General features: G+C 34.7%; 70 non-coding genes across 70 annotated transcripts; all 70 read left to right on the top strand.

Moving 5' to 3' along the window:
- The first annotated feature begins 579 nt into the window (after positions 1–579).
- On the top strand, positions 580–651 carry TRNAC-GCA (transfer RNA cysteine (anticodon GCA)). Its single transcript has one exon. It is a non-coding gene; the product is annotated as a tRNA-Cys (tRNA).
- Positions 652–1,053: 402 nt separating this feature from the next.
- TRNAC-GCA (transfer RNA cysteine (anticodon GCA)) lies at positions 1,054–1,125 on the top strand. The gene has a single exon. It is a non-coding gene; the product is annotated as a tRNA-Cys (tRNA).
- Positions 1,126–1,291: 166 nt separating this feature from the next.
- Positions 1,292–1,363, top strand: TRNAC-GCA (transfer RNA cysteine (anticodon GCA)). Its single transcript has one exon. It is a non-coding gene; the product is annotated as a tRNA-Cys (tRNA).
- Positions 1,364–1,762: 399 nt separating this feature from the next.
- TRNAC-GCA (transfer RNA cysteine (anticodon GCA)) lies at positions 1,763–1,834 on the top strand. The gene has a single exon. It is a non-coding gene; the product is annotated as a tRNA-Cys (tRNA).
- A 639-nt stretch (positions 1,835–2,473) lies between these two features.
- Positions 2,474–2,545, top strand: TRNAC-GCA (transfer RNA cysteine (anticodon GCA)). Its single transcript has one exon. It is a non-coding gene; the product is annotated as a tRNA-Cys (tRNA).
- Positions 2,546–3,187: 642 nt separating this feature from the next.
- TRNAC-GCA (transfer RNA cysteine (anticodon GCA)) lies at positions 3,188–3,259 on the top strand. The gene has a single exon. It is a non-coding gene; the product is annotated as a tRNA-Cys (tRNA).
- A 639-nt stretch (positions 3,260–3,898) lies between these two features.
- On the top strand, positions 3,899–3,970 carry TRNAC-GCA (transfer RNA cysteine (anticodon GCA)). The gene has a single exon. It is a non-coding gene; the product is annotated as a tRNA-Cys (tRNA).
- An 880-nt stretch (positions 3,971–4,850) lies between these two features.
- Positions 4,851–4,922, top strand: TRNAC-GCA (transfer RNA cysteine (anticodon GCA)). Its single transcript has one exon. It is a non-coding gene; the product is annotated as a tRNA-Cys (tRNA).
- Positions 4,923–5,089: 167 nt separating this feature from the next.
- TRNAC-GCA (transfer RNA cysteine (anticodon GCA)) lies at positions 5,090–5,161 on the top strand. The gene has a single exon. It is a non-coding gene; the product is annotated as a tRNA-Cys (tRNA).
- A 402-nt stretch (positions 5,162–5,563) lies between these two features.
- Positions 5,564–5,635, top strand: TRNAC-GCA (transfer RNA cysteine (anticodon GCA)). Its single transcript has one exon. It is a non-coding gene; the product is annotated as a tRNA-Cys (tRNA).
- Positions 5,636–5,801: 166 nt separating this feature from the next.
- Positions 5,802–5,874, top strand: TRNAC-GCA (transfer RNA cysteine (anticodon GCA)). The gene has a single exon. It is a non-coding gene; the product is annotated as a tRNA-Cys (tRNA).
- Positions 5,875–6,276: 402 nt separating this feature from the next.
- TRNAC-GCA (transfer RNA cysteine (anticodon GCA)) lies at positions 6,277–6,348 on the top strand. The gene has a single exon. It is a non-coding gene; the product is annotated as a tRNA-Cys (tRNA).
- Positions 6,349–6,988: 640 nt separating this feature from the next.
- Positions 6,989–7,060, top strand: TRNAC-GCA (transfer RNA cysteine (anticodon GCA)). The gene has a single exon. It is a non-coding gene; the product is annotated as a tRNA-Cys (tRNA).
- A 166-nt stretch (positions 7,061–7,226) lies between these two features.
- On the top strand, positions 7,227–7,299 carry TRNAC-GCA (transfer RNA cysteine (anticodon GCA)). The gene has a single exon. It is a non-coding gene; the product is annotated as a tRNA-Cys (tRNA).
- Positions 7,300–7,701: 402 nt separating this feature from the next.
- On the top strand, positions 7,702–7,773 carry TRNAC-GCA (transfer RNA cysteine (anticodon GCA)). The gene has a single exon. It is a non-coding gene; the product is annotated as a tRNA-Cys (tRNA).
- A 640-nt stretch (positions 7,774–8,413) lies between these two features.
- TRNAC-GCA (transfer RNA cysteine (anticodon GCA)) lies at positions 8,414–8,485 on the top strand. The gene has a single exon. It is a non-coding gene; the product is annotated as a tRNA-Cys (tRNA).
- A 166-nt stretch (positions 8,486–8,651) lies between these two features.
- On the top strand, positions 8,652–8,723 carry TRNAC-GCA (transfer RNA cysteine (anticodon GCA)). Its single transcript has one exon. It is a non-coding gene; the product is annotated as a tRNA-Cys (tRNA).
- A 553-nt stretch (positions 8,724–9,276) lies between these two features.
- TRNAC-GCA (transfer RNA cysteine (anticodon GCA)) lies at positions 9,277–9,348 on the top strand. The gene has a single exon. It is a non-coding gene; the product is annotated as a tRNA-Cys (tRNA).
- Positions 9,349–9,750: 402 nt separating this feature from the next.
- On the top strand, positions 9,751–9,822 carry TRNAC-GCA (transfer RNA cysteine (anticodon GCA)). Its single transcript has one exon. It is a non-coding gene; the product is annotated as a tRNA-Cys (tRNA).
- Positions 9,823–9,989: 167 nt separating this feature from the next.
- TRNAC-GCA (transfer RNA cysteine (anticodon GCA)) lies at positions 9,990–10,061 on the top strand. The gene has a single exon. It is a non-coding gene; the product is annotated as a tRNA-Cys (tRNA).
- A 781-nt stretch (positions 10,062–10,842) lies between these two features.
- Positions 10,843–10,914, top strand: TRNAC-GCA (transfer RNA cysteine (anticodon GCA)). The gene has a single exon. It is a non-coding gene; the product is annotated as a tRNA-Cys (tRNA).
- A 641-nt stretch (positions 10,915–11,555) lies between these two features.
- On the top strand, positions 11,556–11,627 carry TRNAC-GCA (transfer RNA cysteine (anticodon GCA)). The gene has a single exon. It is a non-coding gene; the product is annotated as a tRNA-Cys (tRNA).
- Positions 11,628–12,408: 781 nt separating this feature from the next.
- Positions 12,409–12,480, top strand: TRNAC-GCA (transfer RNA cysteine (anticodon GCA)). Its single transcript has one exon. It is a non-coding gene; the product is annotated as a tRNA-Cys (tRNA).
- Positions 12,481–12,882: 402 nt separating this feature from the next.
- TRNAC-GCA (transfer RNA cysteine (anticodon GCA)) lies at positions 12,883–12,954 on the top strand. Its single transcript has one exon. It is a non-coding gene; the product is annotated as a tRNA-Cys (tRNA).
- Positions 12,955–13,121: 167 nt separating this feature from the next.
- Positions 13,122–13,193, top strand: TRNAC-GCA (transfer RNA cysteine (anticodon GCA)). The gene has a single exon. It is a non-coding gene; the product is annotated as a tRNA-Cys (tRNA).
- Positions 13,194–13,820: 627 nt separating this feature from the next.
- On the top strand, positions 13,821–13,892 carry TRNAC-GCA (transfer RNA cysteine (anticodon GCA)). The gene has a single exon. It is a non-coding gene; the product is annotated as a tRNA-Cys (tRNA).
- A 167-nt stretch (positions 13,893–14,059) lies between these two features.
- On the top strand, positions 14,060–14,131 carry TRNAC-GCA (transfer RNA cysteine (anticodon GCA)). The gene has a single exon. It is a non-coding gene; the product is annotated as a tRNA-Cys (tRNA).
- A 402-nt stretch (positions 14,132–14,533) lies between these two features.
- Positions 14,534–14,605, top strand: TRNAC-GCA (transfer RNA cysteine (anticodon GCA)). The gene has a single exon. It is a non-coding gene; the product is annotated as a tRNA-Cys (tRNA).
- Positions 14,606–14,772: 167 nt separating this feature from the next.
- On the top strand, positions 14,773–14,844 carry TRNAC-GCA (transfer RNA cysteine (anticodon GCA)). The gene has a single exon. It is a non-coding gene; the product is annotated as a tRNA-Cys (tRNA).
- A 402-nt stretch (positions 14,845–15,246) lies between these two features.
- TRNAC-GCA (transfer RNA cysteine (anticodon GCA)) lies at positions 15,247–15,318 on the top strand. The gene has a single exon. It is a non-coding gene; the product is annotated as a tRNA-Cys (tRNA).
- Positions 15,319–15,484: 166 nt separating this feature from the next.
- Positions 15,485–15,556, top strand: TRNAC-GCA (transfer RNA cysteine (anticodon GCA)). The gene has a single exon. It is a non-coding gene; the product is annotated as a tRNA-Cys (tRNA).
- Positions 15,557–16,339: 783 nt separating this feature from the next.
- TRNAC-GCA (transfer RNA cysteine (anticodon GCA)) lies at positions 16,340–16,411 on the top strand. Its single transcript has one exon. It is a non-coding gene; the product is annotated as a tRNA-Cys (tRNA).
- A 165-nt stretch (positions 16,412–16,576) lies between these two features.
- On the top strand, positions 16,577–16,648 carry TRNAC-GCA (transfer RNA cysteine (anticodon GCA)). Its single transcript has one exon. It is a non-coding gene; the product is annotated as a tRNA-Cys (tRNA).
- Positions 16,649–16,816: 168 nt separating this feature from the next.
- TRNAC-GCA (transfer RNA cysteine (anticodon GCA)) lies at positions 16,817–16,888 on the top strand. The gene has a single exon. It is a non-coding gene; the product is annotated as a tRNA-Cys (tRNA).
- A 164-nt stretch (positions 16,889–17,052) lies between these two features.
- On the top strand, positions 17,053–17,124 carry TRNAC-GCA (transfer RNA cysteine (anticodon GCA)). Its single transcript has one exon. It is a non-coding gene; the product is annotated as a tRNA-Cys (tRNA).
- A 164-nt stretch (positions 17,125–17,288) lies between these two features.
- On the top strand, positions 17,289–17,360 carry TRNAC-GCA (transfer RNA cysteine (anticodon GCA)). The gene has a single exon. It is a non-coding gene; the product is annotated as a tRNA-Cys (tRNA).
- A 167-nt stretch (positions 17,361–17,527) lies between these two features.
- On the top strand, positions 17,528–17,599 carry TRNAC-GCA (transfer RNA cysteine (anticodon GCA)). The gene has a single exon. It is a non-coding gene; the product is annotated as a tRNA-Cys (tRNA).
- Positions 17,600–17,763: 164 nt separating this feature from the next.
- Positions 17,764–17,835, top strand: TRNAC-GCA (transfer RNA cysteine (anticodon GCA)). Its single transcript has one exon. It is a non-coding gene; the product is annotated as a tRNA-Cys (tRNA).
- Positions 17,836–18,002: 167 nt separating this feature from the next.
- On the top strand, positions 18,003–18,074 carry TRNAC-GCA (transfer RNA cysteine (anticodon GCA)). Its single transcript has one exon. It is a non-coding gene; the product is annotated as a tRNA-Cys (tRNA).
- A 164-nt stretch (positions 18,075–18,238) lies between these two features.
- On the top strand, positions 18,239–18,310 carry TRNAC-GCA (transfer RNA cysteine (anticodon GCA)). Its single transcript has one exon. It is a non-coding gene; the product is annotated as a tRNA-Cys (tRNA).
- Positions 18,311–18,477: 167 nt separating this feature from the next.
- TRNAC-GCA (transfer RNA cysteine (anticodon GCA)) lies at positions 18,478–18,549 on the top strand. Its single transcript has one exon. It is a non-coding gene; the product is annotated as a tRNA-Cys (tRNA).
- A 165-nt stretch (positions 18,550–18,714) lies between these two features.
- On the top strand, positions 18,715–18,786 carry TRNAC-GCA (transfer RNA cysteine (anticodon GCA)). Its single transcript has one exon. It is a non-coding gene; the product is annotated as a tRNA-Cys (tRNA).
- A 168-nt stretch (positions 18,787–18,954) lies between these two features.
- Positions 18,955–19,026, top strand: TRNAC-GCA (transfer RNA cysteine (anticodon GCA)). The gene has a single exon. It is a non-coding gene; the product is annotated as a tRNA-Cys (tRNA).
- Positions 19,027–19,190: 164 nt separating this feature from the next.
- Positions 19,191–19,262, top strand: TRNAC-GCA (transfer RNA cysteine (anticodon GCA)). The gene has a single exon. It is a non-coding gene; the product is annotated as a tRNA-Cys (tRNA).
- A 164-nt stretch (positions 19,263–19,426) lies between these two features.
- On the top strand, positions 19,427–19,498 carry TRNAC-GCA (transfer RNA cysteine (anticodon GCA)). The gene has a single exon. It is a non-coding gene; the product is annotated as a tRNA-Cys (tRNA).
- Positions 19,499–19,665: 167 nt separating this feature from the next.
- TRNAC-GCA (transfer RNA cysteine (anticodon GCA)) lies at positions 19,666–19,737 on the top strand. Its single transcript has one exon. It is a non-coding gene; the product is annotated as a tRNA-Cys (tRNA).
- A 164-nt stretch (positions 19,738–19,901) lies between these two features.
- TRNAC-GCA (transfer RNA cysteine (anticodon GCA)) lies at positions 19,902–19,973 on the top strand. Its single transcript has one exon. It is a non-coding gene; the product is annotated as a tRNA-Cys (tRNA).
- Positions 19,974–20,140: 167 nt separating this feature from the next.
- TRNAC-GCA (transfer RNA cysteine (anticodon GCA)) lies at positions 20,141–20,212 on the top strand. Its single transcript has one exon. It is a non-coding gene; the product is annotated as a tRNA-Cys (tRNA).
- Positions 20,213–20,376: 164 nt separating this feature from the next.
- Positions 20,377–20,448, top strand: TRNAC-GCA (transfer RNA cysteine (anticodon GCA)). The gene has a single exon. It is a non-coding gene; the product is annotated as a tRNA-Cys (tRNA).
- Positions 20,449–20,855: 407 nt separating this feature from the next.
- On the top strand, positions 20,856–20,927 carry TRNAC-GCA (transfer RNA cysteine (anticodon GCA)). Its single transcript has one exon. It is a non-coding gene; the product is annotated as a tRNA-Cys (tRNA).
- Positions 20,928–21,091: 164 nt separating this feature from the next.
- On the top strand, positions 21,092–21,163 carry TRNAC-GCA (transfer RNA cysteine (anticodon GCA)). Its single transcript has one exon. It is a non-coding gene; the product is annotated as a tRNA-Cys (tRNA).
- Positions 21,164–21,327: 164 nt separating this feature from the next.
- TRNAC-GCA (transfer RNA cysteine (anticodon GCA)) lies at positions 21,328–21,399 on the top strand. Its single transcript has one exon. It is a non-coding gene; the product is annotated as a tRNA-Cys (tRNA).
- Positions 21,400–21,802: 403 nt separating this feature from the next.
- Positions 21,803–21,874, top strand: TRNAC-GCA (transfer RNA cysteine (anticodon GCA)). The gene has a single exon. It is a non-coding gene; the product is annotated as a tRNA-Cys (tRNA).
- Positions 21,875–22,038: 164 nt separating this feature from the next.
- On the top strand, positions 22,039–22,110 carry TRNAC-GCA (transfer RNA cysteine (anticodon GCA)). Its single transcript has one exon. It is a non-coding gene; the product is annotated as a tRNA-Cys (tRNA).
- Positions 22,111–22,274: 164 nt separating this feature from the next.
- On the top strand, positions 22,275–22,346 carry TRNAC-GCA (transfer RNA cysteine (anticodon GCA)). Its single transcript has one exon. It is a non-coding gene; the product is annotated as a tRNA-Cys (tRNA).
- A 403-nt stretch (positions 22,347–22,749) lies between these two features.
- On the top strand, positions 22,750–22,821 carry TRNAC-GCA (transfer RNA cysteine (anticodon GCA)). The gene has a single exon. It is a non-coding gene; the product is annotated as a tRNA-Cys (tRNA).
- A 167-nt stretch (positions 22,822–22,988) lies between these two features.
- Positions 22,989–23,060, top strand: TRNAC-GCA (transfer RNA cysteine (anticodon GCA)). The gene has a single exon. It is a non-coding gene; the product is annotated as a tRNA-Cys (tRNA).
- A 167-nt stretch (positions 23,061–23,227) lies between these two features.
- Positions 23,228–23,299, top strand: TRNAC-GCA (transfer RNA cysteine (anticodon GCA)). The gene has a single exon. It is a non-coding gene; the product is annotated as a tRNA-Cys (tRNA).
- Positions 23,300–23,463: 164 nt separating this feature from the next.
- TRNAC-GCA (transfer RNA cysteine (anticodon GCA)) lies at positions 23,464–23,535 on the top strand. Its single transcript has one exon. It is a non-coding gene; the product is annotated as a tRNA-Cys (tRNA).
- Positions 23,536–23,935: 400 nt separating this feature from the next.
- Positions 23,936–24,006, top strand: TRNAC-GCA (transfer RNA cysteine (anticodon GCA)). Its single transcript has one exon. It is a non-coding gene; the product is annotated as a tRNA-Cys (tRNA).
- A 167-nt stretch (positions 24,007–24,173) lies between these two features.
- On the top strand, positions 24,174–24,245 carry TRNAC-GCA (transfer RNA cysteine (anticodon GCA)). Its single transcript has one exon. It is a non-coding gene; the product is annotated as a tRNA-Cys (tRNA).
- Positions 24,246–24,410: 165 nt separating this feature from the next.
- On the top strand, positions 24,411–24,482 carry TRNAC-GCA (transfer RNA cysteine (anticodon GCA)). Its single transcript has one exon. It is a non-coding gene; the product is annotated as a tRNA-Cys (tRNA).
- Positions 24,483–24,886: 404 nt separating this feature from the next.
- TRNAC-GCA (transfer RNA cysteine (anticodon GCA)) lies at positions 24,887–24,957 on the top strand. The gene has a single exon. It is a non-coding gene; the product is annotated as a tRNA-Cys (tRNA).
- A 167-nt stretch (positions 24,958–25,124) lies between these two features.
- On the top strand, positions 25,125–25,196 carry TRNAC-GCA (transfer RNA cysteine (anticodon GCA)). Its single transcript has one exon. It is a non-coding gene; the product is annotated as a tRNA-Cys (tRNA).
- A 165-nt stretch (positions 25,197–25,361) lies between these two features.
- On the top strand, positions 25,362–25,433 carry TRNAC-GCA (transfer RNA cysteine (anticodon GCA)). The gene has a single exon. It is a non-coding gene; the product is annotated as a tRNA-Cys (tRNA).
- Positions 25,434–25,601: 168 nt separating this feature from the next.
- On the top strand, positions 25,602–25,673 carry TRNAC-GCA (transfer RNA cysteine (anticodon GCA)). Its single transcript has one exon. It is a non-coding gene; the product is annotated as a tRNA-Cys (tRNA).
- Positions 25,674–25,837: 164 nt separating this feature from the next.
- TRNAC-GCA (transfer RNA cysteine (anticodon GCA)) lies at positions 25,838–25,909 on the top strand. The gene has a single exon. It is a non-coding gene; the product is annotated as a tRNA-Cys (tRNA).
- Positions 25,910–26,073: 164 nt separating this feature from the next.
- On the top strand, positions 26,074–26,145 carry TRNAC-GCA (transfer RNA cysteine (anticodon GCA)). Its single transcript has one exon. It is a non-coding gene; the product is annotated as a tRNA-Cys (tRNA).
- A 167-nt stretch (positions 26,146–26,312) lies between these two features.
- Positions 26,313–26,384, top strand: TRNAC-GCA (transfer RNA cysteine (anticodon GCA)). The gene has a single exon. It is a non-coding gene; the product is annotated as a tRNA-Cys (tRNA).
- A 164-nt stretch (positions 26,385–26,548) lies between these two features.
- TRNAC-GCA (transfer RNA cysteine (anticodon GCA)) lies at positions 26,549–26,620 on the top strand. The gene has a single exon. It is a non-coding gene; the product is annotated as a tRNA-Cys (tRNA).
- Positions 26,621–26,733: the final 113 nt, after the last annotated feature.

A 26,733-nucleotide genomic window follows, 5' to 3' on the forward strand; every position in this document is an offset into this window, starting at 1 on the left:
GAGAGGTCCTCGGTTTAAACCCGGGTGTCCCCTTCTATTTTAATGTTATACATTAGCCAACATAAAACACTTGTGTCCAGATCATTCACTCTATGCCTAAACGCTTCATTTTGTTTATGTATGAACAATTTAAGCACATTATGACGTAATTTTAAAATTGTATCAGTAGTTATTTCCTTATATTTATTTTAAAGATGTGGGGATATAGCTTAGTGGTAGAGCATTCGACTGCAGATCGAGAGGTCCCGGGTGTCCCCTTTAATTTTAATGTTGTATATTAGCACAAATAAACCTCTTGTATTCATATCATTCACTCTATGCCGAACAACACTTCATTTTGTTTATGTATGAACAATTTAAGCATATTTTTACGTACTTTCAAAATAGTATCAGTGGTTATTTCCCTATATTTGTTTTAAACATGTGGGGATATAGCTCAAATAAACCCCTTGTATCCATATCATTCACTGTATGCGTAACAACACTTCATTTTATTTATGCATGAACAATTTAAGCACATTATGACGTAATTTCAAAATAATATCAGTCGTTATTTTTCTATAATTATTTTAAACATGTGGGGATATAGCTCAGTGGTAGAGCATTCGACTGCAGATCGAGAGGTCCCTGGTTCGAACCCGGGTGTCCCCTTCTATTTTAATGTTATATATTAGCCAACATAAAACACTTGTGTCCAGATCTTTCACTCTATGCCTAAACACTTCATTTTGTTTATGTATGAATAATTTAAGCACATTATGACGTAATTTCAAAATTGTATCAGTAGTTATTTTCCTATATTTATTTTAAAGATGTGGGGATATAGCTCAGTGGTAGAGCTCGACTGCAGATCGAGAGGTCCTCGGTTTAAACCCGGGTGTCCCCTTCTATTTTAATGTTATACATTAGCCAACATAAAACACTTGTATCCATATCATTCACTCTATGCCTACCAACACTTCAGTATGTTTATGTATGAACAATTTAAGCACATTTTTACGTAATTTCAAAATAGTATCAGTCGTTATTTACCTATATTTAGTTTAAACATGTGGGGATATAGCTCAGTGATAGAGCATTCGACTGCAGATCGAGAGGTCCCTGGTTTGAACCCGGGTGTCCCCTTTAATTTTAATGTTATATATTAGCACAAATAAACCCCTTGTATCCATATCATTCACTGTATGCGTAACAACACTTCAGTATGTTTATGTATGAACAATTTAAGCACATTTTACGTAATTTCAAAATAGTATCAGTCGTTATTTTCCTATATTAAATTTAGACATGTGGGGATATAGCTCAGTGGTAGAGCATTCGACTGCAGATCGAGAGGTCCCTGGTTCGAACCCGGGTGTCCCCTTCTATTTTAATGTTATGCATTAGCGAACATAAAACACTTGTGTCCAGATCATTCACTCTATGTCAAAACACTTCATTTTGTTTATGTATTAAAAATGTAAGCACAATTTGACGTAATTTTAAAATTGTATCATTAGTTATTTTTCTATATTTATTTTAAACTTGTGGGGATATAGCTCAGTGGTAGAGCTCGACTGCAGATCAAGAGGTCCCTGGTTCGAACCCGGGTGTCCCTTTCTATTTTAATGTTATGCATTTGCCAACATAAAACACTTGTGTCCAGATCATTCACTCTATCCTAAACACTTTATTTTGTTAATGCATGAACAATTCAAGCACATTATGACGTAATTTCAAAATAGTATCAGTCGTTATTTTTCTACATTTATTTTAATCATGTGGGGATATAGCTCAGTGGTAGAGCATTCGACTGCAGATCGAGAGGTCCCTGGTTCGAACCCGGGTGTCCCCTTCTATTTTAATGTTATATATTAGCCAACATAAAACACTTGTGTCCAGATCATTCACTCTATGCCTAAACGCTTCATTTTGTTTATGTATGAACAATTTAAGCACATAATGACGTAATTTTAAAATTGTATCAGTAGTTATTTTCCTATATTTATTTTAAAGATATGGGGATATAGCTCAGTTGTAGAGCTCGACTGCAGATCGAGAGGTCCTCGGTTTAAACCCGGGTGTCCCCTTCTATTTTAATGTTATACATTAGCCAACATAAAACACTTGTATCCATATCATTCACTCTATGCCTACCAACACTTCAGTTTGTTCATGTATGAACAATTTAAGCACATTTTTACGTAATTTCAAAATAGTATTAGTCGTTATTTACCTATATTTAGTTTAAACATGTGGGGATATAGCTCAGTGGTAGAGCTCGACTGCAGATCGAGAGGTCCTCGGTTTAAACCCGGGTGTCCCCTTCTATTTTAATGTTATACATTAGCCAACATAAAAAACTTGTATCCATATCATTCACTCTATGCCTACCAACACTTCAGTTTGTTCATGTATGAACAATTTAAGCACATTTTTATGTAATTTCAAAATAGTATTAGTCGTTATTTACCTATATTTAGTTTAAACATGTGGGGATATAGCTCAGTGATAGAGCATTCGACTGCAGATCGAGAGGTCCCTGGTTTGAACCCGGGTGTCCTCTTTAATTTTAATGTAAAATATTAGCACAGATAAACCCCTTGTATCTATATCATTCACTGTATGCGTAACAACACTTCATTTTATTTATGCATGAACAATTTAAGCACATTATGACGTAATTTTAAAATAGTATCAGTCGTTATTTTTCTATATGTATTTATTTTAAACATGTGGGGATATACCTAAGTGGTAGAGCATTCGACTGCAGATCGAGAGGTCCCTGGTTCGAACCCGGGTGTCCCCTTCTATTTTAATGTTATGCATTAGCGAACATAAAACACTTGTGTCCAGATCATTCACTCTATGTCAAAACACTTCATTTTGTTTATGTATTAAAAATGTAAGCACAATTTGACGTAATTTTAAAATTGTATCATTAGTTATTTTTCTATATTTATTTTAAACTTGTGGGGATATAGCTCAGTGGTAGAGCTCGACTGCAGATCAAGAGGTCCCTGGTTCGAACCCGGGTGTCCCTTTCTATTTTAATGTTATGCATTTGCCAACATAAAACACTTGTGTCCAGATCATTCACTCTATCCTAAACACTTTATTTTGTTAATGCATGAACAATTCAAGCACATTATGACGTAATTTCAAAATAGTATCAGTCGTTATTTTTCTACATTTATTTTAATCATGTGGGGATATAGCTCAGTGGTAGAGCATTCGACTGCAGATCGAGAGGTCCCTGGTTCGAACCCGGGTGTCCCCTTCTATTTTAATGTTATATATTAGCCAACATAAAACACTTGTGTCCAGATCATTCACTCTATGCCTAAACGCTTCATTTTGTTTATGTATGAACAATTTAAGCACATAATGACGTAATTTTAAAATTGTATCAGTAGTTATTTTCCTATATTTATTTTAAAGATATGGGGATATAGCTCAGTTGTAGAGCTCGACTGCAGATCGAGAGGTCCTCGGTTTAAACCCGGGTGTCCCCTTCTATTTTAATGTTATACATTAGCCAACATAAAACACTTGTATCCATATCATTCACTCTATGCCTACCAACACTTCAGTTTGTTCATGTATGAACAATTTAAGCACATTTTTACGTAATTTCAAAATAGTATTAGTCGTTATTTACCTATATTTAGTTTAAACATGTGGGGATATAGCTCAGTGGTAGAGCTCGACTGCAGATCGAGAGGTCCTCGGTTTAAACCCGGGTGTCCCCTTCTATTTTAATGTTATACATTAGCCAACATAAAAAACTTGTATCCATATCATTCACTCTATGCCTACCAACACTTCAGTTTGTTCATGTATGAACAATTTAAGCACATTTTTATGTAATTTCAAAATAGTATTAGTCGTTATTTACCTATATTTAGTTTAAACATGTGGGGATATAGCTCAGTGATAGAGCATTCGACTGCAGATCGAGAGGTCCCTGGTTTGAACCCGGGTGTCCTCTTTAATTTTAATGTAAAATATTAGCACAGATAAACCCCTTGTATCTATATCATTCACTGTATGCGTAACAACACTTCATTTTATTTATGCATGAACAATTTAAGCACATTATGACGTAATTTTAAAATAGTATCAGTCGTTATTTTTCTATATGTATTTATTTTAAACATGTGGGGATATACCTAAGTGGTAGAGCATTCGACTGCAGATCGAGAGGTCCCTGGTTCGAACCCGGGTGTTCCCTTCTGTTTTAATGTTATGCATTAGCGAACAAAAAACACTTGTGTTCAGATCATTCACTCTATGTCAAAACACTTCATTTTGTTTATGTATTTAAAATGTAAGCACAATTTGACATAATTTTAAAATTGTATCATTAGTTATTTTTCTATATTTATTTTAAACTTGTGGGGATATAGCTCAGTGGTAGAGCTCGACTGCAGATCGAGAGGTCCCTGGTTCGAACCCGGGTGTCCCCTTCTATTTTAATGTTATATATTAGCCAACATAAAACACTTGTGTCCAGATCATTCACTCTATGCCTAAACGCTTCATTTTGTTTATGTATGAACAATTTAAGCACATTATGACGTAATTTTAAAATTGTATCAGTAGTTATTTTCCTATATTTATTTTAAACATGTGGGGATATAGCTCAGTGATAGAGCTCGACTGCAGATCGAGAAGTCCTCGGTTTAAACCCGGGTGTCCCCTTCTATTTTAATGTTATACATTAGCCAACATAAAACACTTGTATCCATATCATTCACTCTATGCCTACCAACACTTCAGTTTGTTCATGTATGAACAATTTAAGCACATTTTTACGTAATTTCAAAATAGTATTAGTCGTTATTTACCTATATTTAGTTTAAACATGTGGGGATATAGCTCAGTGATAGAGCATTCGACTGCAGATCGAGAGGTCCCTGGTTTGAACCCGGGTGTCCCCTTTAAATTTAATGTTATATATTAGCACAAATAAACCCCTTGTATCCATATCATTCACTGTATGCGTAACAACACTTCATTTTATTTATGCATGAACAATTTAAGCACATTATGACGTAATTTCAAAATAATATCAGTCGTTATTTTTCTATAATTATTTTAAACATGTGGGGATATAGCTCAGTGGTAGAGCATTCGACTGCAGATCGAGAGGTCCCTGGTTCGAACCCGGGTGTCCCCTTCTATTTTAATGTTATATATTAGCCAACATAAAACACTTGTGTCCAGATCTTTCACTCTATACCTAAACACTTCATTTCGTTTATGTATGAATAATTTAAGCACATTATGACGTAATTTCAAAATTGTATCAGTAGTTATTTTCCTATATTTATTTTAAAGATGTGGGGATATAGCTCAGTGGTAGAGCTCGACTGCAGATCGAGAGGTCCTCGGTTTAAACCCGGGTGTCCCCTTCTATTTTAATGTTATACATTAGCCAAAATAAAACACTTGTATCCATATCATTCACTCTATGCCTACCAACACTTCAGTTTGTTCATGTATGAACAATTTAAGCACATTTTTACGTAATTTCAAAATAGTATTAGTCGTTATTTACCTATATTTAGTTTAAACATGTGGGGATATAGCTCAGTGATAGAGCATTCGACTGCAGATCGAGAGGTCCCTGGTTTGAACCCGGGTGTCCCCTTTAATTTTAATGTTATATATTAGCACAAATAAACCCCTTGTATCCATATCATTCACTGTATGCGTAACAACACTTCATTTTATTTATGCATGAACAATTTAAGCACATTATGACGTAATTTCAAAATAATATCAGTCGTTATTTTTCTGTAATTATTTTAAACATGTGGGGATATAGCTCAGTGGTAGAGCATTCGACTGCAGATCGAGAGGTCCCTGGTTCGAACCTGGGTATCCCATTCTATTTTAATGTTATATATTAGCCAACATAAAACACTTGTGTCCAGATCTTTCACTCTATGCTTAAACACTGCATTTTGTTTATGTATGAACAATTTAAGCACATTATGACGTAATTTCAAAATCGTATCAGTCGTTATTTTTCTATATTTATTTTAAACTTGTGGGGATGTAGCTCAGTGGTAGAGCTCGACTGCAGATCGAGAGGTCCTCGGTTTAAACCCGGGTGTCCCCTTCAATTTTTATGTTATACATTAGCCAACATAAAACACTTGTGTCCAGATCATTCACTCTATGCGTAACAACACTTCAGTATGTTTATGTATGAACAATTTAAGCACATTTTTACGTAATTTCAAAATAGTATCAGTCGTTATTTACCTATATTTAGTTTAAACATGTGGGGATATAGCTCAGTGATAGAGCATTCGACTGCAGATCGAGAGGTCCCTGGTTTGAACCCGGGTGTCCCCTTTAATTTTAATGTTATATATTAGCACAAATAAACCCCTTGTATCCATATCATTCACTGTATGCGTAACAACACTTCATTTTATTTATGCATGAACAATTTAAGCACATTATGACGTAATTTCAAAATAATATCAGTCGTTATTTTTCTGTAATTATTTTAAACATGTGGGGATATAGCTCAGTGGTAGAGCATTCGACTGCCTTTGAGAGGTCCCTGGTTCGAACCCGGGTGTCCCCTTCTATTTTAATGTTATATATTAGCCAACATAAAACACTTGTGTCCAGATCTTTCACTCTATGCTTAAACACTTCATTTTGTTTATGTATGAACAATTTAAGCACATTATGACGTAATTTCAAAATCGTATCAGTCGTTATTTTTCTATATTTATTTTAAACTTGTGGGGATGTAGCTCAGTGGTAGAGCTCGACTGCAGATCGAGAGGTCCTCGGTTTAAACCCGGGTGTCCCCTTCAATTTTTATGTTATACATTAGCCAACATAAAACACTTGTGTCCAGATCATTCACTCTATGCGTAACAACACTTCAGTATGTTTATGTATGAACAATTTAAGCACATTTTTACGTAATTTCAAAATAGTATTAGTCGTTATTTACCTATATTTAGTTTAAACATGTGGGGATATAGCTCAGTGATAGAGCATTCGACTGCAGATCGAGAGGTCCCTGGTTTGAACCCGGGTGTCCCCTTTAATTTTAATGTTATATATTAGCACAAATAAACCCCTTGTATCCATATCATTCACTGTATGCGTAACAACACTTCATTTTATTTATGCATGAACAATTTAAGCACATTATGACGTAATTTCAAAATAATATCAGTCGTTATTTTTCTGTAATTATTTTAAACATGTGGGGATATAGCTCAGTGGTAGAGCATTCGACTGCAGATCGAGAGGTCCCTGGTTCGAACCTGGGTATCCCATTCTATTTTAATGTTATATATTAGCCAACATAAAACACTTGTGTCCAGATCTTTCACTCTATGCTTAAACACTGCATTTTGTTTGTGTATGAACAATTTAAGCACATTATGACGTAATTTCAAAATCGTATCAGTCGTTATTTTTCTATATTTATTTTAAACTTGTGGGGATGTAGCTCAGTGGTAGAGCTCGACTGCAGATCGAGAGGTCCTCGGTTTAAACCCGGGTGTCCCCTTCAATTTTTATGTTATACATTAGCCAACATAAAACACTTGTGTCCAGATCATTCACTCTATGCGTAACAACACTTCAGTATGTTTATGTATGAACAATTTAAGCACATTTTTACGTAATTTCAAAATAGTATCAGTCGTTATTTACCTATATTTAGTTTAAACATGTGGGGATATAGCTCAGTGATAGAGCATTCGACTGCAGATCGAGAGGTCCCTGGTTTGAACCCGGGTGTCCCCTTTAATTTTAATGTTATATATTAGCACAAATAAACCCCTTGTATCCATATCATTCACTGTATGCGTAACAACACTTCATTTTATTTATGCATGAACAATTTAAGCACATTATGACGTAATTTCAAAATAATATCAGTCGTTATTTTTCTGTAATTATTTTAAACATGTGGGGATATAGCTCAGTGGTAGAGCATTCGACTGCCTTTGAGAGGTCCCTGGTTCGAACCCGGGTGTCCCCTTCTATTTTAATGTTATATATTAGCCAACATAAAACACTTGTGTCCAGATCTTTCACTCTATGCTTAAACACTTCATTTTGTTTATGTATGAACAATTTAAGCACATTATGACGTAATTTCAAAATCGTATCAGTCGTTATTTTTCTATATTTATTTTAAACTTGTGGGGATGTAGCTCAGTGGTAGAGCTCGACTGCAGATCGAGAGGTCCTCGGTTTAAACCCGGGTGTCCCCTTCAATTTTTATGTTATACATTAGCCAACATAAAACACTTGTGTCCAGATCATTCACTCTATGCGTAACAACACTTCAGTATGTTTATGTATGAACAATTTAAGCACATTTTTACGTAATTTCAAAATAGTATCAGTCGTTATTTACCTATATTTAGTTTAAACATGTGGGGATATAGCTCAGTGATAGAGCATTCGACTGCAGATCGAGAGGTCCCTGGTTTGAACCCGGGTGTCCCCTTTAATTTTAATGTTATATATTAGCACAAATAAACCCCTTGTATCCATATCATTCACTGTATGCGTAACAACACTTCAGTATGTTTATGTATGAACAATTTAAGCACATTTTACGTAATTTCAAAATAGTATCAGTCGTTATTTTCCTATATTAAATTTAGACATGTGGGGATATAGCTCAGTGGTAGAGCATTCGACTGCAGATCGAGAGGTCCCTGGTTCGAACCCAGGTGTCCCCTTCTATTTTAATGTTATGCATTAGCGAACATAAAACACTTGTGTCCAGATCATTCACTCTATGTCAAAACACTTCATTTTGTTTATGTATTAAAAATGTAAGCACAATTTGACGTAATTTTAAAATTGTATCATTAGTTATTTTTCTATATTTATTTTAAACTTGTGGGGATATAGCTCAGTGGTAGAGCTCGACTGCAGATCGAGAGGTCCCTGGTTCGAACCCGGGTGTCCCTTTCTATTTTAATGTTATGCATTTGCCAACATAAAACACTTGTGTCCAGATCATTCACTCTATCCTAAACACTTCATTTTGTTTATGTATGAATAATTTAAGCACATTATGACGTAATTTCAAAATTGTATCAGTGGTTATTTCCCTATATTTATTTTAAACATGTGGGGATATAGCTCAAATAAACCCCTTGTATTCATATCATTCACTCTATGCCGAACAACACTTCATTTTGTTTATGCGTGAACAATTTAAGCACATTATGACGTAATTTCAAAATAATATCAGTCGTTAGTTTTCTATAATTATTTTAAACATGTGGGGATATAGCTCAGTGGTAGAGCATTCGACTGCAGATCGAGAGGTCCCTGGTTCGAACCCGGGTGTCCCCTTCTATTTTAATGTTATATATTAGCCAACATAAAACACTTGTGTCCAGATCTTTCACTCTATGCCTAAACACTTCATTTTGTTTATGTATGAATAATTTAAGCACATTATGACGTAATTTCAAAATTGTATCAGTAGTTATTTTCCTATATTTATTTTAAAGATGTGGGGATATAGCTCAGTGGTAGAGCTCGACTGCAGATCGAGAGGTCCTCGGTTTAAACCCGGGTGTCCCCTTCTATTTTAATGTTATACATTAGCCAACATAAAACACTTGTATCCATATCATTCACTCTATGCCTACCAACACTTCAGTTTGTTCATGTATGAACAATTTAAGCACATTTTTACGTAATTTCAAAATAGTATTAGTCGTTATTTACCTATATTTAGTTTAAACATGTGGGGATATAGCTCAGTGATAGAGCATTCGACTGCAGATCGAGAGGTCCCTGGTTTGAACCCGGGTGTCCCCTTTAATTTTAATGTTATATATTAGCACAAATAAACCCCATGTATCCATATCATTCACTGTATGCGTAACAACACTTCATTTTATTTATGCATGAACAATTTAAGCACATTATGACGTAATTTCAAAATAATATCAGTCGTTATTTTTCTATAATTATTTTAAACATGTGGGGATATAGCTCAGTGGTAGAGCATTCGACTGCAGATCGAGAGGTCACTGGTTCGAACCCGGGTGTCCCCTTCTATTTTAATGTTATGCATTAGCGAACATAAAACACTTGTGTCCAGATCATTCACTCTATGTCAAAACACTTCATTTTGTTTATGTATTAAAAATGTAAGCACAATTTGACGTAATTTTAAAATTGTATCATTAGTTATTTTTCTATATTTATTTTAAACTTGTGGGGATATAGCTCAGTGGTAGAGCTCGACTTGAGATCGAGAGGTCCTCGCTTTAAACCCGGGTGTCCCCTTCTATTTTAATGTTATACATTAGCCAACATAAAACACTTGTGTCCAGATCATTCACTCTATGCCTAAACGCTTCATTTTGTTTATGTATGAACAATTTAAGCACATTATGACGTAATTTTAAAATTGTATCAGTAGTTATTTCCTTATATTTATTTTAAAGATGTGGGGATATAGCTTAGTGGTAGAGCATTCAACTGCAGATCGAGAGGTCCCGGGTGTCCCCTTTAATTTTAATGTTGTATATTAGCACAAATAAACCTCTTGTATTCATATCATTCACTCTATGCCGAACAACACTTCATTTTGTTTATGTATGAACAATTTAAGCATATTTTTACGTACTTTCAAAATAGTATCAGTGGTTATTTCCCTATATTTGTTTTAAACATGTGGGGATATAGCTCAAATAAACCCCTTGTATCCATATCATTCACTGTATGCGTAACAACACTTCATTTTATTTATGCATGAACAATTTAAGCACATTATGACGTAATTTCAAAATAATATCAGTCGTTATTTTTCTATAATTATTTTAAACATGTGGGGATATAGCTCAGTGGTAGAGCATTCGACTGCAGATCGAGAGGTCCCTGGCTCGAACCCGGGTGTCCCCTTCTATTTTAATGTTATATATTAGCCAACATAAAACACTTGTGTCCAGATCTTTCACTCTATGCCTAAACACTTCATTTTGTTTATGTATGAATAATTTAAGCACATTATGACCTAATTTCAAAATTGTATCAGTAGTTATTTTCCTATATTTATTTTAAAGATGTGGGGATATAGCTCAGTGGTAGAGCTCGACTGCAGATCGAGAGGTCCTCGGTTTAAACCCGGGTGTCCCCTTCTATTTTAATGTTATACATTAGCCAACATAAAACACTTGTATCCATATCATTCACTCTATGCCTACCAACACTTCAGTTTGTTCATGTATGAACAATTTAAGCACATTTTTATGTAATTTCAAAATAGTATTAGTCGTTATTTACCTATATTTAGTTTAAACATGTGGGGATATAGCTCAGTGATAGAGCATTCGACTGCAGATCGAGAAGTCCCTGGTTTGAACCCGGGTGTCCCCTTTAATTTTAATGTTATATATTAGCACAAATAAACCCCTTGTATCCATATCATTCACTGTATGCGTAACAACACTTCATTTTATTTATGCATGAACAATTTAAGCACATTATGACGTAATTTCAAAATAATATCAGTCGTTATTTTTCTATAATTATTTTAAACATGTGGGGATATAGCTCAGTGGTAGAGCATTCGACTGCAGATCGAGAGGTCCCTGGTTCGAACCCGGGTGTCCCCTTCTAATTTAATGTTATGCATTAGCGAACATAAAACACTTGTGTCCAGATCATTCACTCTATGTCAAAACACTTCATTTTGTTTATGTATTAAAAATGTAAGCACAATTTGACGTAATTTTAAAATTGTATCATTAGTTATTTTTCTATATTTATTTTAAACTTGTGGGGATATAGCTCAGTGGTAGAGCTCGACTTGAGATCGAGAGGTCCTCGCTTTAAACCCGGGTGTCCCCTTCTATTTTAATGTTATACATTAGCCAACATAAAACACTTGTGTCCAGATCATTCACTCTATGCCTAAACGCTTCATTTTGTTTATGTATGAACAATTTAAGCACATTATGACGTAATTTTAAAATTGTATCAGTAGTTATTTCCTTATATTTATTTTAAAGATGTGGGGATATAGCTTAGTGGTAGAGCATTCGACTGCAGATCGAGAGGTCCCGGGTGTCCCCTTTAATTTTAATGTTGTATATTAGCACAAATAAACCTCTTGTATTCATATCATTCACTCTATGCCGAACAACACTTCATTTTGTTTATGTATGAACAATTTAAGCATATTTTTACGTACTTTCAAAATAGTATCAGTGGTTATTTCCCTATATTTGTTTTAAACATGTGGGGATATAGCTCAAATAAACCCCTTGTATCCATATCATTCACTGTATGCGTAACAACACTTCATTTTATTTATGCATGAACAATTTAAGCACATTATGACGTAATTTCAAAATAATATCAGTCGTTATTTTTCTATAATTATTTTAAACATGTGGGGATATAGCTCAGTGGTAGAGCATTCGACTGCAGATCGAGAGGTCCCTGGTTCGAGCCCGGGTGTCCCCTTCTATTTTAATGTTATATATTAGCCAACATAAAACACTTGTGTCCAGATCTTTCACTCTATGCCTAAACACTTCATTTTGTTTATGTATGAATAATTTAAGCACATTATGACGTAATTTCAAAATTGTATCAGTAGTTATTTTCCTATATTTATTTTAAAGATGTGGGGATATAGCTCAGTGGTAGAGCTCGACTGCAGATCGAGAGGTCCTCGGTTTAAACCCGGGTGTCCCCTTCTATTTTAATGTTATACATTAGCCAACATAAAACACTTGTATCCATATCATTCACTCTATGCCTACCAACACTTCAGTTTGTTCATGTATGAACAATTTAAGCACATTTTTACGTAATTTCAAAATAGTATTAGTCGTTATTTACCTATATTTAGTTTAAACATGTGGGGATATAGCTCAGTGATAGAGCATTCGACTGCAGATCGAGAGGTCCCTGGTTTGAACCCGGGTGTCCCCTTTAATTTTAATGTTATATATTAGCACAAATAAACCCCTTGTATCCATATCATTCACTGTATGCGTAACAACACTTCATTTTATTTATGCATGAACAATTTAAGCACATTATGACGTAATTTCAAAATAATATCAGTCGTTATTTTTCAATAATTATTTTAAACATGTGGGGATATAGCTCAGTGGTAGAGCATTCGACTGCAGATCGAGAGGTCCTTGGTTCGAACCCGGGTGTCCCCTTCTATTTTAATGTTATGCATTAGCGAACATAAAACACTTGTGTCCAGATCATTCACTCTATGTCAAAACACTTCATTTTGTTTACGTATTAAAAATGTAAGCACAATTTGACGTAATTTTAAATTTGTATCATTAGTTATTTTTCTATATTTATTTTAAACTTGTGGGGATATAGCTCAGTGGTAGAGCTCGACTTGAGATCGAGAGGTCCTCGCTTTAAACCCGGGTGTCCCCTTCTATTTTAATGTTATACATTAGCCAACATAAAACACTTGTGTCCAGATCATTCACTCTATGCCTAAACGCTTCATTTTGTTTATGTATGAACAATTTAAGCACATTATGACGTAATTTTAAAATTGTATCAGTAGTTATTTCCTTATATTTATTTTAAAGATGTGGGGATATAGCTTAGTGGTAGAGCATTCGACTGCAGATCGAGAGGTCCCGGGTGTCCCCTTTAATTTTAATGTTGTATATTAGCACAAATAAACCTCTTGTATTCATATCATTCACTCTATGCCGAACAACACTTCAGTATGTTTATGTATGAACAATTTAAGCACATTTTTACGTAATTTCAAAATAGTATCAGTCGTTATTTTCCTATATTTATTTTAAACATGAGGGGATATAGCTCAGTGGTAGAGCATTCGACTGCAGATCGAGAGGTCCCTGGTTTGAACCCGGGTGTCCCCTTTAATTTTAATGTTATATACTAGCACAAATAAACCCCTTGTATCCATATCATTCACTGTATGCGTAACAACACTTCATTTTATTTATGCATGAACAATTTAAGCACATTATGACGTAATTTCAAAATAATATCAGTCGTTATTTTTCTATATTTATTTTAAACATGTGGGGATATAGCTCAGTGGTAGAGCATTCGACTGCAGATCGAGAGGTCCCTGGTTCGAACCCGGGTGTCCCTTTCTATTTTAATGTTATATATTAGCCAACATAAAACACTTGTGTCCAGATCTTTCACTCTATGCCTAAACACTTCATTTTGTTTATGTATGAATAATTTAAGCACATTATGACGTAATTTCAAAATTGTATCAGTAGTTATTTTCCTATATTTATTTTAAAGATGTGGGGATATAGCTCAGTGGTAGAGCTCGACTGCAGATCGAGAGGTCCTCGGTTTAAACCCGGGTGTCCCCTTCTATTTTAATGTTATACATTAGCCAACTTAAAACACTTGTATCCATATCATTCACTCTATGCCTACCAACACTTCAGTTTGTTCATGTATGAACAATTTAAGCACATTTTTATGTAATTTCAAAATAGTATTAGTCGTTATTTACCTATATTTAGTTTAAACATGTGGGGATATAGCTCAGTGATAGAGCATTCGACTGCAGATCGAGAGGTCCCTGGTTTGAACCCGGGTGTCCCCTTTAATTTTAATGTTATATATTAGCACAAATAAACCCCTTGTATCCATATCATTCACTGTATGCGTAACAACACTTCATTTTATTTATGCATGAACAATTTAAGCACATTATGACGTAATTTCAAAATAATATCAGTCGTTATTTTTCTATAATTATTTTAAACATGTGGGGATATAGCTCAGTGGTAGAGCATTCGACTGCAGATCGAGAGGTCCCTGGTTCGAACCCGGGTGTCCCCTTCTATTTTAATGTTATATATTAGCCAACATAAAACACTTGTGTCCAGATCTTTCACTCTATGCCTAAACACTTCATTTTGTTTATGTATGAATAATTTAAGCACATTATGACGTAATTTCAAAATCGTATCAGTCGTTATTTTTCTATATTTATTTTAAACTTGTGGGGATATAGCTCAGTGGTAGAGCTCGACTGTAGATCGAGAGGTCCTCGGTTTAAACCCGGGTGTCCCCTTCAATTTTTATGTTATACATTAGCCAAAATAAAACACTTGTGTCCAGATCGTTCACTCTATGCGTAACAACACTTCAGTATGTTTATGTATGAACAATTTAAGCACATTTTTACGTAATTTCAAAATAGTATCAGTCGTTATTTTCCTATATTTATTTTAAACATGAGGGGATATAGCTCAGTGGTAGAGCATTCGACTGCAGATCGAGAGGTCCCTGGTTTGAACCCGGGTGTCCCCTTTAATTTTAATGTTATATATTAGTTCAAATAAACCCCTTGTATCCATATCATTCACTGTATGCGTAACAACACTTCAGTATGTTTATGTATGAACAATTTAAGCACATTTTACGTAATTTCAAAGTAGTATCAGTCGTTATTTTCCTATATTAATTTTAGACATGTGGGGATATAGCTCAGTGGTAGAGCATTCGACTGCAGATCGAGAGGTCCCTGGTTCGAACCCGGGTGTCCCCTTCTATTTTAATGTTATGCATTAGCGAACAGAAAACACTTGTGTCCAGATCATTCACTCTATGTCAAAACACTTCATTTTGTTTATGTAATAAAAATGTAAGCACAATTTGACGTAATTTTAAAATTGTATCATTAGTTATTTTTCTATATTTATTTTAAACTTGTGGGGATATAGCTCAGTGGTAGAGCTCGACTTGAGATCGAGAGGTCCTCGCTTTAAACCCGGGTGTCCCCTTCTATTTTAATGTTATACATTAGCCAACATAAAACACTTGTGTCCAGATCATTCACTCTATGCCTAAACGCTTCATTTTGTTTATGTATGAACAATTTAAGCACATTATGACGTAATTTTAAAATTGTATCAGTAGTTTTTTCCTTATATTTATTTTAAAGATGTGGGGATATAGCTTAGTGGTAGAGCATTCGACTGCAGATCGAGAGGTCCCGGGTGTCCCCTTTAATTTTAATGTTGTATATTAGCACAAATAAACCCCTTGTATTCATATCATTCACTCTATGCCGAACAACACTTCATTTTGTTTATGTATGAACAATTTAAGCACATTTTTTACGTACTTTCAAAATAGTATCAGTGGTTATTTCCCTATATTTATTTTAAACATGTGGGGATATAGCTCAAATAAACCCCTTGTATTCATATCATTCACTCTATGCCGAACAACACTTCATTTTGTTTATGTATGAACAATTTAAGCACATTTTTTACGTAATTTCAAAACAGTATCAGTCGTTATTTTCCGATATTTATTTTAATCATGTGGGGATATAGCTCAGTGGTAGAGCATTCGACTGCAGATCGAGAGGTCCCTGGTTCGAACACGGGTGTCCCCTTCTATTTTAATGTTATACATTAGCCAACATAAAACACTTGTGTCCAGATCATTCACTCTATGCCTAAACACTTCATTTTGTTTATGTATGAACAATTTAAGCACATTATGACGTAATTTTAAAATAGTATCAGTAGTTATTTTTCTATATTTATTTTAAACATGTGGGGATATAGCTCAGTGGTAGAGCATTGGACTGCAGATCGAGAGGTCCCTGGTTTGAACCCGGGTGTCCCCTTTAATTTTAATGTTATATATTAGCAGAAATAAACCCCTTGTATCCATATAATTCACTGTATGCCGAACAACACTTCATTTTGTTTATGTATGAACAATTTAAGCACAGTTTATACGTAATTTCAATATAGTATCAGTCGTTATTTTCCTATATTTATTTTGAACATGTTGGGATATAGCTCAGTGGTAGAGCATTCGACTGCAGATCGAGAGGTACCTGGTTCGAACCCGGGTGTCCCCTTCTATTTTAATGTTATGCATTTGCCAACATAAAACACTTGTGTCCAGATCATTCACTCTATCCTAAACACTTTATTTTGTTAATGCATGAACAATTCAAGCACATTATGACGTAATTTCAAAATAGTATCAGTCGTTATTTTTCTACATTTATTTTAATCATGTGGGGATATAGCTCAGTGGTAGAGCATTCGACTGCAGATCGAGAGGTCCCTGGTTCGAACCCGGGTGTCCCTTTCTATTTTAATGTTATATATTAGCCAACATAAAACACTTGTGTCCAGATCATTCACTCTATGCCTAAACGCTTCATTTTGTTTATGATGAACAATTTAAGCACATTATGACGTAATTTTAAAATTGTATCAGTAGTTATTTTTCTATCTTTGTTTTAAACATGTGGGGATATAGCTCAGTGGTAGAGCATTCGACTGCAGATCGAGAGGTCCCTGGTTTGAACCCGGGTGTCTCCTTTAATTTTAATGTTATATATTAGCAGAAATAAACCCCTTGTATCCATATCATTCACTGTATGCGTAACAACACTTCATTTTATTTATGTATGAACAATTTAAGCACATTATGACGTAATTTCAAAATAGTATTAGTCGTTATTTTTCTATATTTATTTTAAACATGTGGGGATATAGCTCAGTGGTAGAGCATTCGACTGCAGATCGAGAGGTCCCTGGTTCGAACCCGGGTGTCCCCTTCTATTTTAATGTTATGCATTTGCCAACATAAAACACTTGTGTCCAGATCATTCACTCTATCCTAAACGCTTCATTTTGTTTCTGTATGAACAATTTAAGCACATAATGACGTAATTTCAAAATAGTATCAGTCGTTATTGTTCTATATTTATTTTATACATGTGGGAATATAGCTCAGTGGTAGAGCATTCGACTGCAGATCGAGAGGTCCCTGGTTTGAACCCGGGTGTCTCCTTTAATTTTAATGTTATATATTAGCAGAAATAAACCCCTTGTATCCATATCATTCACTGTATGCGTAACAACACATCATTTTATTTATGTATGAACAATTTAAGCACATTATGACGTAATTTCAAAATAGTATTAGTCGTTATTTTTCTATATTTATTTTAAACATGTGGGGATATAGCTCAGTGGTAGAGCATTCGACTGCAGATCGAGAGGTCCCTGGTTCGAACCCGGGTGTCCCCTTCTATTTTAATGTTATGCATTTGCCAACATAAAACACTTGTGTCCAGATCATTCACTCTATCCTAAACGCTTCATTTTGTTTCTGTATGAACAATTTAAGCACATAATGACGTAATTTCAAAATAGTATCAGTCGTTATTGTTCTATATTTATTATATACATGTGGGAATATAGCTCAGTGGTAGAGCATTCGACTGCAGATCGAGAGTTCCCTGGTTTGAACCCGGGTGTCTCCTTTAATTTTAATGTTATATATTAGCAGAAATAAACCCCTTGTATCCATATCATTCACTGTATGCGTAACAACACATCATTTTATTTATGTATGAACAATTTAAGCACATTATGACGTAATTTCAAAATAGTATTAGTCGTTATTTTTCTATATTTATTTTAAACATGTGGGGATATAGCTCAGTGGTAGAGCATTCGACTGCAGATCGAGAGGTCCCTGGTTCGAACCCGGGTGTCCCCTTCTATTTTAATGTTATACATTAGCCAACATAAAACACTTGTGTCCAGATCATTCACTCTATGCCTAAACACTTCATTTTGTTTATGTATGAACAATTTAAGCACATTATGACGTAATTTTAAAATAGTATCAGTAGTTATTTTTCTATATTTATTTTAAACATGTGGGGATATAGCTCAGTGGTAGAGCATTGGACTGCAGATCGAGAGGTCCCTGGTTTGAACCCGGGTGTCCCCTTTAATTTTAATGTTATATATTAGCAGAAATAAACCCCTTGTATCCATATAATTCACTGTATGCCGAACAACACTTCATTTTGTTTATGTATGAACAATTTAAGCACAGTTTATACGTAATTTCAATATAGTATCAGTCGTTATTTTCCTATATTTATTTTGAACATGTTGGGATATAGCTCAGTGGTAGAGCATTCGACTGCAGATCGAGAGGTACCTGGTTCGAACCCGGGTGTCCCCTTCTATTTTAATGTTATGCATTTGCCAACATAAAACACTTGTGTCCAGATCATTCACTCTATCCTAAACACTTTATTTTGTTAATGCATGAACAATTCAAGCACATTATGACGTAATTTCAAAATAGTATCAGTCGTTATTTTTCTACATTTATTTTAATCATGTGGGGATATAGCTCAGTGGTAGAGCATTCGACTGCAGATCGAGAGGTCCCTGGTTCGAACCCGGGTGTCCCTTTCTATTTTAATGTTATATATTAGCCAACATAAAACACTTGTGTCCAGATCATTCACTCTATGCCTAAACGCTTCATTTTGTTTATGATGAACAATTTAAGCACATTATGACGTAATTTTAAAATTGTATCAGTAGTTATTTTTCTATCTTTGTTTTAAACATGTGGGGATATAGCTCAGTGGTAGAGCATTCGACTGCAGATCGAGAGGTCCCTGGTTTGAACCCGGGTGTCTCCTTTAATTTTAATGTTATACATTAGCAGAAATAAACCCCTTGTATCCATATCATTCACTGTATGCGTAACAACACTTCATTTTATTTATGTATGAACAATTTAAGCACATTATGACGTAATTTCAAAATAGTATTAGTCGTTATTTTTCTATATTTATTTTAAACATGTGGGGATATAGCTCAGTGGTAGAGCATTCGACTGCAGATCGAGAGGTCCCTGGTTCGAACCCGGGTGTCCCCTTCTATTTTAATGTTATGCATTTGCCAACATAAAACACTTGTGTCCAGATCATTCACTCTATCCTAAACGCTTCATTTTGTTTCTGTATGAACAATTTAAGCACATAATGACGTAATTTCAAAATAGTATCAGTCGTTATTGTTCTATATTTATTTTATACATGTGGGAATATAGCTCAGTGGTAGAGCATTCGACTGCAGATCGAGAGGTCCCTGGTTTGAACCCGGGTGTCTCCTTTAATTTTAATGTTATATATTAGCAGAAATAAACCCCTTGTATCCATATCATTCACTGTATGCGTAACAACACATCATTTTATTTATGTATGAACAATTTAAGCACATTATGACGTAATTTCAAAATAGTATTAGTCGTTATTTTTCTATATTTATTTTAAACATGTGGGGATATAGCTCAGTGGTAGAGCATTCGACTGCAGATCGAGAGGTTCCTGGTTCGAACCCGGGTGTTCACTTCTATTTTAATGTTATGCATTTGCCAACATAAAACACTTGTGTCCAGATCATTCACTCTATCCTAAACGCTTCATTTTGTTTATGTATGAACAATTTAAGCACATTATGACGTAATTTCAAAATAGTATCAGTCGTTATTGTTCTATATTTATTTTATACATGTGGGGATATAGCTCAGTGGTAGAGCATTCGACTGCAGATCGAGAGGTCCCTGGTTCGAACCCGGGTGTTCCCTTCTATTTTAATGTTATATATTAGCCAACATAAAACACTTGTATCCATATCATTCACTCTATGCCTACCAACACTTCATTTTGTTCATGTATGAGCAATTTAAGAACATTTTTACGTAATTTCAAAATAGTATTAGTCGTTATTTACCTATATTTACTTTAAACATGTGGGGATATATCTCAGTGGTAGAGCCTTCGACTGCAGATCGACAGGTCCCTGGTTCAAACCCGGGTGTCCCCTTTAATTTTAATGTTGTATATTAGTACAAATAAACCCCATGTATTCATATCATTCACTCTATGCCGAACAACACTTCATTTTGTTTATGTATGAACAATTTAAGCACAGTTTATACGTAATTTCAATATAGTATCAGTCGTTATTTTCCTATATTTATTTTAAACATGTTGGGATATAGCTCAGTGGTAGAGCATTCGACTGCAGATCGAGAGGTACCTGGTTCGAACCCGGGTGTCCCCTTCTATTTTAATGTTATGCATTTGCCAACATAAAACACTTGTGTCCAGATCATTCACTCTATCCTAAACACTTTATTTTGTTAATGCATGAACAAATCAAGCACATTATGACGTAATTTCAAAATAGTATCAGTCGTTATTTTTCTACATTTATTTTAATCATGTGGGGATATAGCTCAGTGGTAGAGCTTTCGACTGCAGATCGAGAGGTCCCTGGTTCGAACCCGGGTGTCCCTTTCTATTTTAATGTTATATATTAGCCAACATAAAACACTTGTGTCCAGATCATTCACTCTATGCCTAAACGCTTCATTTTGTTTATGATGAACAATTTAAGCACATTATGACGTAATTTTAAAATTGTATCAGTAGTTATTTTTCTATATTTGTTTTAAACATGTGGGGATATAGCTCAGTGGTAGAGCATTCGACTGCAGATCGAGAGGTCCCTGGTTTGAACCCGGGTGTCTCCTTTAATTTTAATGTTATATATTAGCAGAAATAAACCCCTTGTATCCATATCATTCACTGTATGCGTAACAACACTTCATTTTATTTATGTATGAACAATTTAAGCACATTATCACGTAATTTCAAAATAGTATTAGTCGTTATTTTTCTATATTTATTTTAAACATGTGGGGATATAGCTGAGTGGTAGAGCATTCTACTGCAGATCGAGAGGTCCCTGGTTCGAACCCGGGTGTCCCCTTCTATTTTAATGTTATGCATTTGCCAACATAAAACACTTGTGTCCAGATCATTCACTCTATGCCTAAACGCTTCATTTTGTTTATGATGAACAATTTAAGCACATTATGACGTAATTTTAAAATTGTATCAGTAGTTATTTTTCTATATTTGTTTTAAACATGTGGGGATATAGCTCAGTGGTAGAGCATTCGACTGCAGATCGAGAGGTCCCTGGTTCGAACCCGGGTGTCCTCTTCTATTTTAATGTTATGCATTTGCCAACATAAAACACTTGTGTCCAGATCATTCACTCTATCCTAAACGCTTCATTTTGTTTATGTATGAACAATTTAAGCACATAATGACGTAATTTCAAAATAGTATCAGTCGTTATTGTTCTATATTTATTTTATACATGTGGGGATATAGCTCAGTGGTAGAGCATTCGACTGCAGATCGAGAGGTCCCTGGTTCGAACCCGGATGTCCTCTTCTATTTTAATGTTATATATTAGCCAACATAAAACACTTGTGTCCAGATCATTCACTCTATGCCTAAACGCTTCATTTTGTTTATGATGAACAATTTAAGCACATTATGACGTAATTTTAAAATTGTATCAGTAGTTATTTTTCTATATTTATTTTAAACATGTGGGGATATAGCTCAGTGGTAGAGCATTCGACAGCAGATCGAGAGGTCCCTGGTTTGAACCCGGGTGTCCCCTTTAATTTTAATGTTATATATTAGCAGAAATAAACCCCTTGTATCCATATCATTCACTGTATGCGTAACAACACTTCATTTTATTTATGTATGAACAATTTAAGCACATTATGACGTAATTTCAAAATAGTATTAGTCGTTATTGTTCTATATTTATTTTAAACATGTGGGGATATAGCTCAGTGGTAGAGCATTCGCCTGCAGATCGAGAGGTCCCTGGTTTGAACCCGGGTTTCCCTTTCTATTTTAATGTTATGCATTTGCCAACATAAAACACATGTGTCCAGATCATTCACTCTATCCTAAACGCTTCATTTTGTTTATGTATGAACAATTTAAGCACAATATGACGTAATTTCAAAATAGTATCAGTCGTTATTGTTCTATATTTATTTTATACATGTGGGGATATAGCTCAGTGGTAGAGCATTCGACTGCAGATCGAGAGGTCCCTGGTTCGAACCCGCGTGTCTCCTTCTATTTTAATGTTATATAGTAGCCAACATAAAACACTTGTATCCATATCATTCACTCTATGCCTACCAACACTTCATTTTGTTCACGTATGAGAAATTTAAGAACATTTTTACGTAATTTCAAAATAGTATTAGTCGTTATTTACCTATATTTAGTTTAAACATGTGGGGATATAGCTCAGTGGTGGAGCATTCGACTGCAGATCGACAGGTCCCTGGTTCAAACCCGGGTGTCCCCTTTAATTTTAATGTTGTATATTAGTACAAATAAACCCCATGTATTCATATCATTCACTCTATGCCTACCAACACTTCATTTTGTTCATGTATGAGCAATTTAAGAACATTTTTACGTAATTTCAAAATAGTATTAGTCGTTATTTACCTATATTTAGTTTAAACATGTGGGGATATAGCTCAGTGGTAGAGCATTCGACTGCAGATCTGGAGGTCCCTGGTTCGAACCCGGGTGTCCCCTTCTATTTTAATGTTATGCATTTGCCAACATAAAACACTTGTGTCCAGATCATTCACTCTATCCTAAACACTTTATTTTGTTTATGCATGAACAACTCAAGCACATTATGACGTAATTTCAAAATAGTATCAGTCGTTATTTTTCTACATTTATTTTAATCACGTGGGGATATAGCTCAGTGGTAGAGCATTCGACTGCAGATCGAGAGGTCCCTGGTTCGAACCCGGGTGTCCCTTTCTATTTTAATGTTATATATTAGCCAACATAAAACACTTGTGTCCAGATCATTCACTCTATCCTAAACGCTTCATTTTGTTTATGTATGAACAATTTAAGCACATTATGACGTAATTTCAAAATAGTATCAGTCGTTATTGTTCTATATTTATTTTATACATGTGGGGATATAGCTCAGTGTTAGAGCATTCGACTGCAGATCGAGAGGTCCCTGGTTCGAACCCGAATGTGCCCTTCTATTTTAATGTTATATATTAGCCAACATAAAACACTTGTGTCCAGATCATTCACTCTATGCCTAAACGCTTCATTTTGTTTATGATGAACAATTTAAGCACATTATGACGTAATTTTAAAATTGTATCAGTAGTTATTTTTCTATATTTATTTTAAACATGTGGGGATATAGCTCAGTGGTAGAGCATTCGACTGCAGATCGAGAGGCCCTGGTTTGAACCCGGGTGTCCCCTTTAATTTTAATGTTATATATTAGCAGAAATAAACCCCTTGTATCCATATCATTCACTGTATGCGTAACAACACATCATTTTATTTATGTATGAACAATTTAAGCACATTATGACGTAATTTCAAAATAGTATTAGTCGTTATTTTTCTATATTTATTTTAAACATGTGGGGATATAGCTCAGTGGTAGAGCATTCGACTGCAGATCGAGAGGTCCCTGGTTCGAACCCGGGTGTCCCCTTCTATTTTAATGTTATACATTAGCCAACATAAAACACTTGTGTCCAGATCATTCACTCTATGCCTAAACACTTCATTTTGTTTATGTATGAACAATTTAAGCACATTATGACGTAATTTTAAAATAGTATCAGTAGTTATTTTTCTATATTTATTTTAAACATGTGGGGATATAGCTCAGTGGTAGAGCATTGGACTGCAGATCGAGAGGTCCCTGGTTTGAACCCGGGTGTCCCCTTTAATTTTAATGTTATATATTAGCAGAAATAAACCCCTTGTATCCATATAATTCACTGTATGCCGAACAACACTTCATTTTGTTTATGTATGAACAATTTAAGCACAGTTTATACGTAATTTCAATATAGTATCAGTCGTTATTGTTCTATATTTATTTTATACATGTGGGGATATAGCTCAGTGTTAGAGCATTCGACTGCAGATCGAGAGGTCCCTGGTTCGAACCCGAATGTGCCCTTCTATTTTAATGTTATATATTAGCCAACATAAAACACTTGTGTCCAGATCATTCACTCTATGCCTAAACGCTTCATTTTGTTTATGATGAACAATTTAAGCACATTATGACGTAATTTTAAAATTGTATTAGTAGTTATTTTTCTATATTTATTTTAAACATGTGGGGATATAGCTCAGTGGTAGAGCATTCGACTGCAGATCGAGAGGCCCTGGTTTGAACCCGGGTGTCCCCTTTAATTTTAATGTTATATATTAGCAGAAATAAACCCCTTGTATCCATATCATTCACTGTATGCGTAACAACACATCATTTTATTTATGTATGAACAATTTAAGCACATTATGACGTAATTTCAAAATAGTATTAGTCGTTATTTTTCTATATTTATTTTAAACATGTGGGGATATAGCTCAGTGGTAGAGCATTCGACTGCAGATCGAGAGGTCCCTGGTTCGAACCCGGGTGTCCCCTTCTATTTTAATGTTATACATTAGCCAACATAAAACACTTGTGTCCAGATCATTCACTCTATGCCTAAACACTTCATTTTGTTTATGTATGAACAATTTAAGCACATTATGACGTAATTTTAAAATAGTATCAGTAGTTATTTTTCTATATTTATTTTAAACATGTGGGGATATAGCTCAGTGGTAGAGCATTGGACTGCAGATCGAGAGGTCCCTGGTTTGAACCCGGGTGTCCCCTTTAATTTTAATGTTATATATTAGCAGAAATAAACCCCTTGTATCCATATAATTCACTGTATGCCGAACAACACTTCATTTTGTTTATGTATGAACAATTTAAGCACAGTTTATACGTAATTTCAATATAGTATCAGTCGTTATTTTCCTATATTTATTTTGAACATGTTGGGATATAGCTCAGTGGTAGAGCATTCGACTGCAGATCGAGAGGTACCTGGTTCGAACCCGGGTGTCCCCTTCTATTTTAATGTTATGCATTTGCCAACATAAAACACTTGTGTCCAGATCATTCACTCTATCCTAAACACTTTATTTTGTTAATGCATGAACAATTCAAGCACATTATGACGTAATTTCAAAATAGTATCAGTCGTTATTTTTCTACATTTATTTTAATCATGTGGGGATATAGCTCAGTGGTAGAGCATTCGACTGCAGATCGAGAGGTCCCTGGTTCGAACCCGGGTGTCCCTTTCTATTTTAATGTTATATATTAGCCAACATAAAACACTTGTGTCCAGATCATTCACTCTATGCCTAAACGCTTCATTTTGTTTATGATGAACAATTTAAGCACATTATGACGTAATTTTAAAATTGTATCAGTAGTTATTTTTCTATCTTTGTTTTAAACATGTGGGGATATAGCTCAGTGGTAGAGCATTCGACTGCAGATCGAGAGGTCCCTGGTTTGAACCCGGGTGTCTCCTTTAATTTTAATGTTATACATTAGCAGAAATAAACCCCTTGTATCCATATCATTCACTGTATGCGTAACAACACTTCATTTTATTTATGTATGAACAATTTAAGCACATTATGACGTAATTTCAAAATAGTATTAGTCGTTATTTTTCTATATTTATTTTAAACATGTGGGGATATAGCTCAGTGGTAGAGCATTCGACTGCAGATCGAGAGGTCCCTGGTTCGAACCCGGGTGTCCCCTTCTATTTTAATGTTATGCATTTGCCAACATAAAACACTTGTGTCCAGATCATTCACTCTATCCTAAACGCTTCATTTTGTTTCTGTATGAACAATTTAAGCACATAATGACGTAATTTCAAAATAGTATCAGTCGTTATTGTTCTATATTTATTTTATACATGTGGGAATATAGCTCAGTGGTAGAGCATTCGACTGCAGATCGAGAGGTCCCTGGTTTGAACCCGGGTGTCTCCTTTAATTTTAATGTTATATATTAGCAGAAATAAACCCCTTGTATCCATATCATTCACTGTATGCGTAACAACACATCATTTTATTTATGTATGAACAATTTAAGCACATTATGA

This window comes from Saccoglossus kowalevskii, chromosome 2 (genome assembly GCF_978046115.1).
Source record: "Saccoglossus kowalevskii chromosome 2, keSacKowa6.1, whole genome shotgun sequence".
NCBI lineage: Eukaryota > Metazoa > Hemichordata > Enteropneusta > Harrimaniidae > Saccoglossus > Saccoglossus kowalevskii.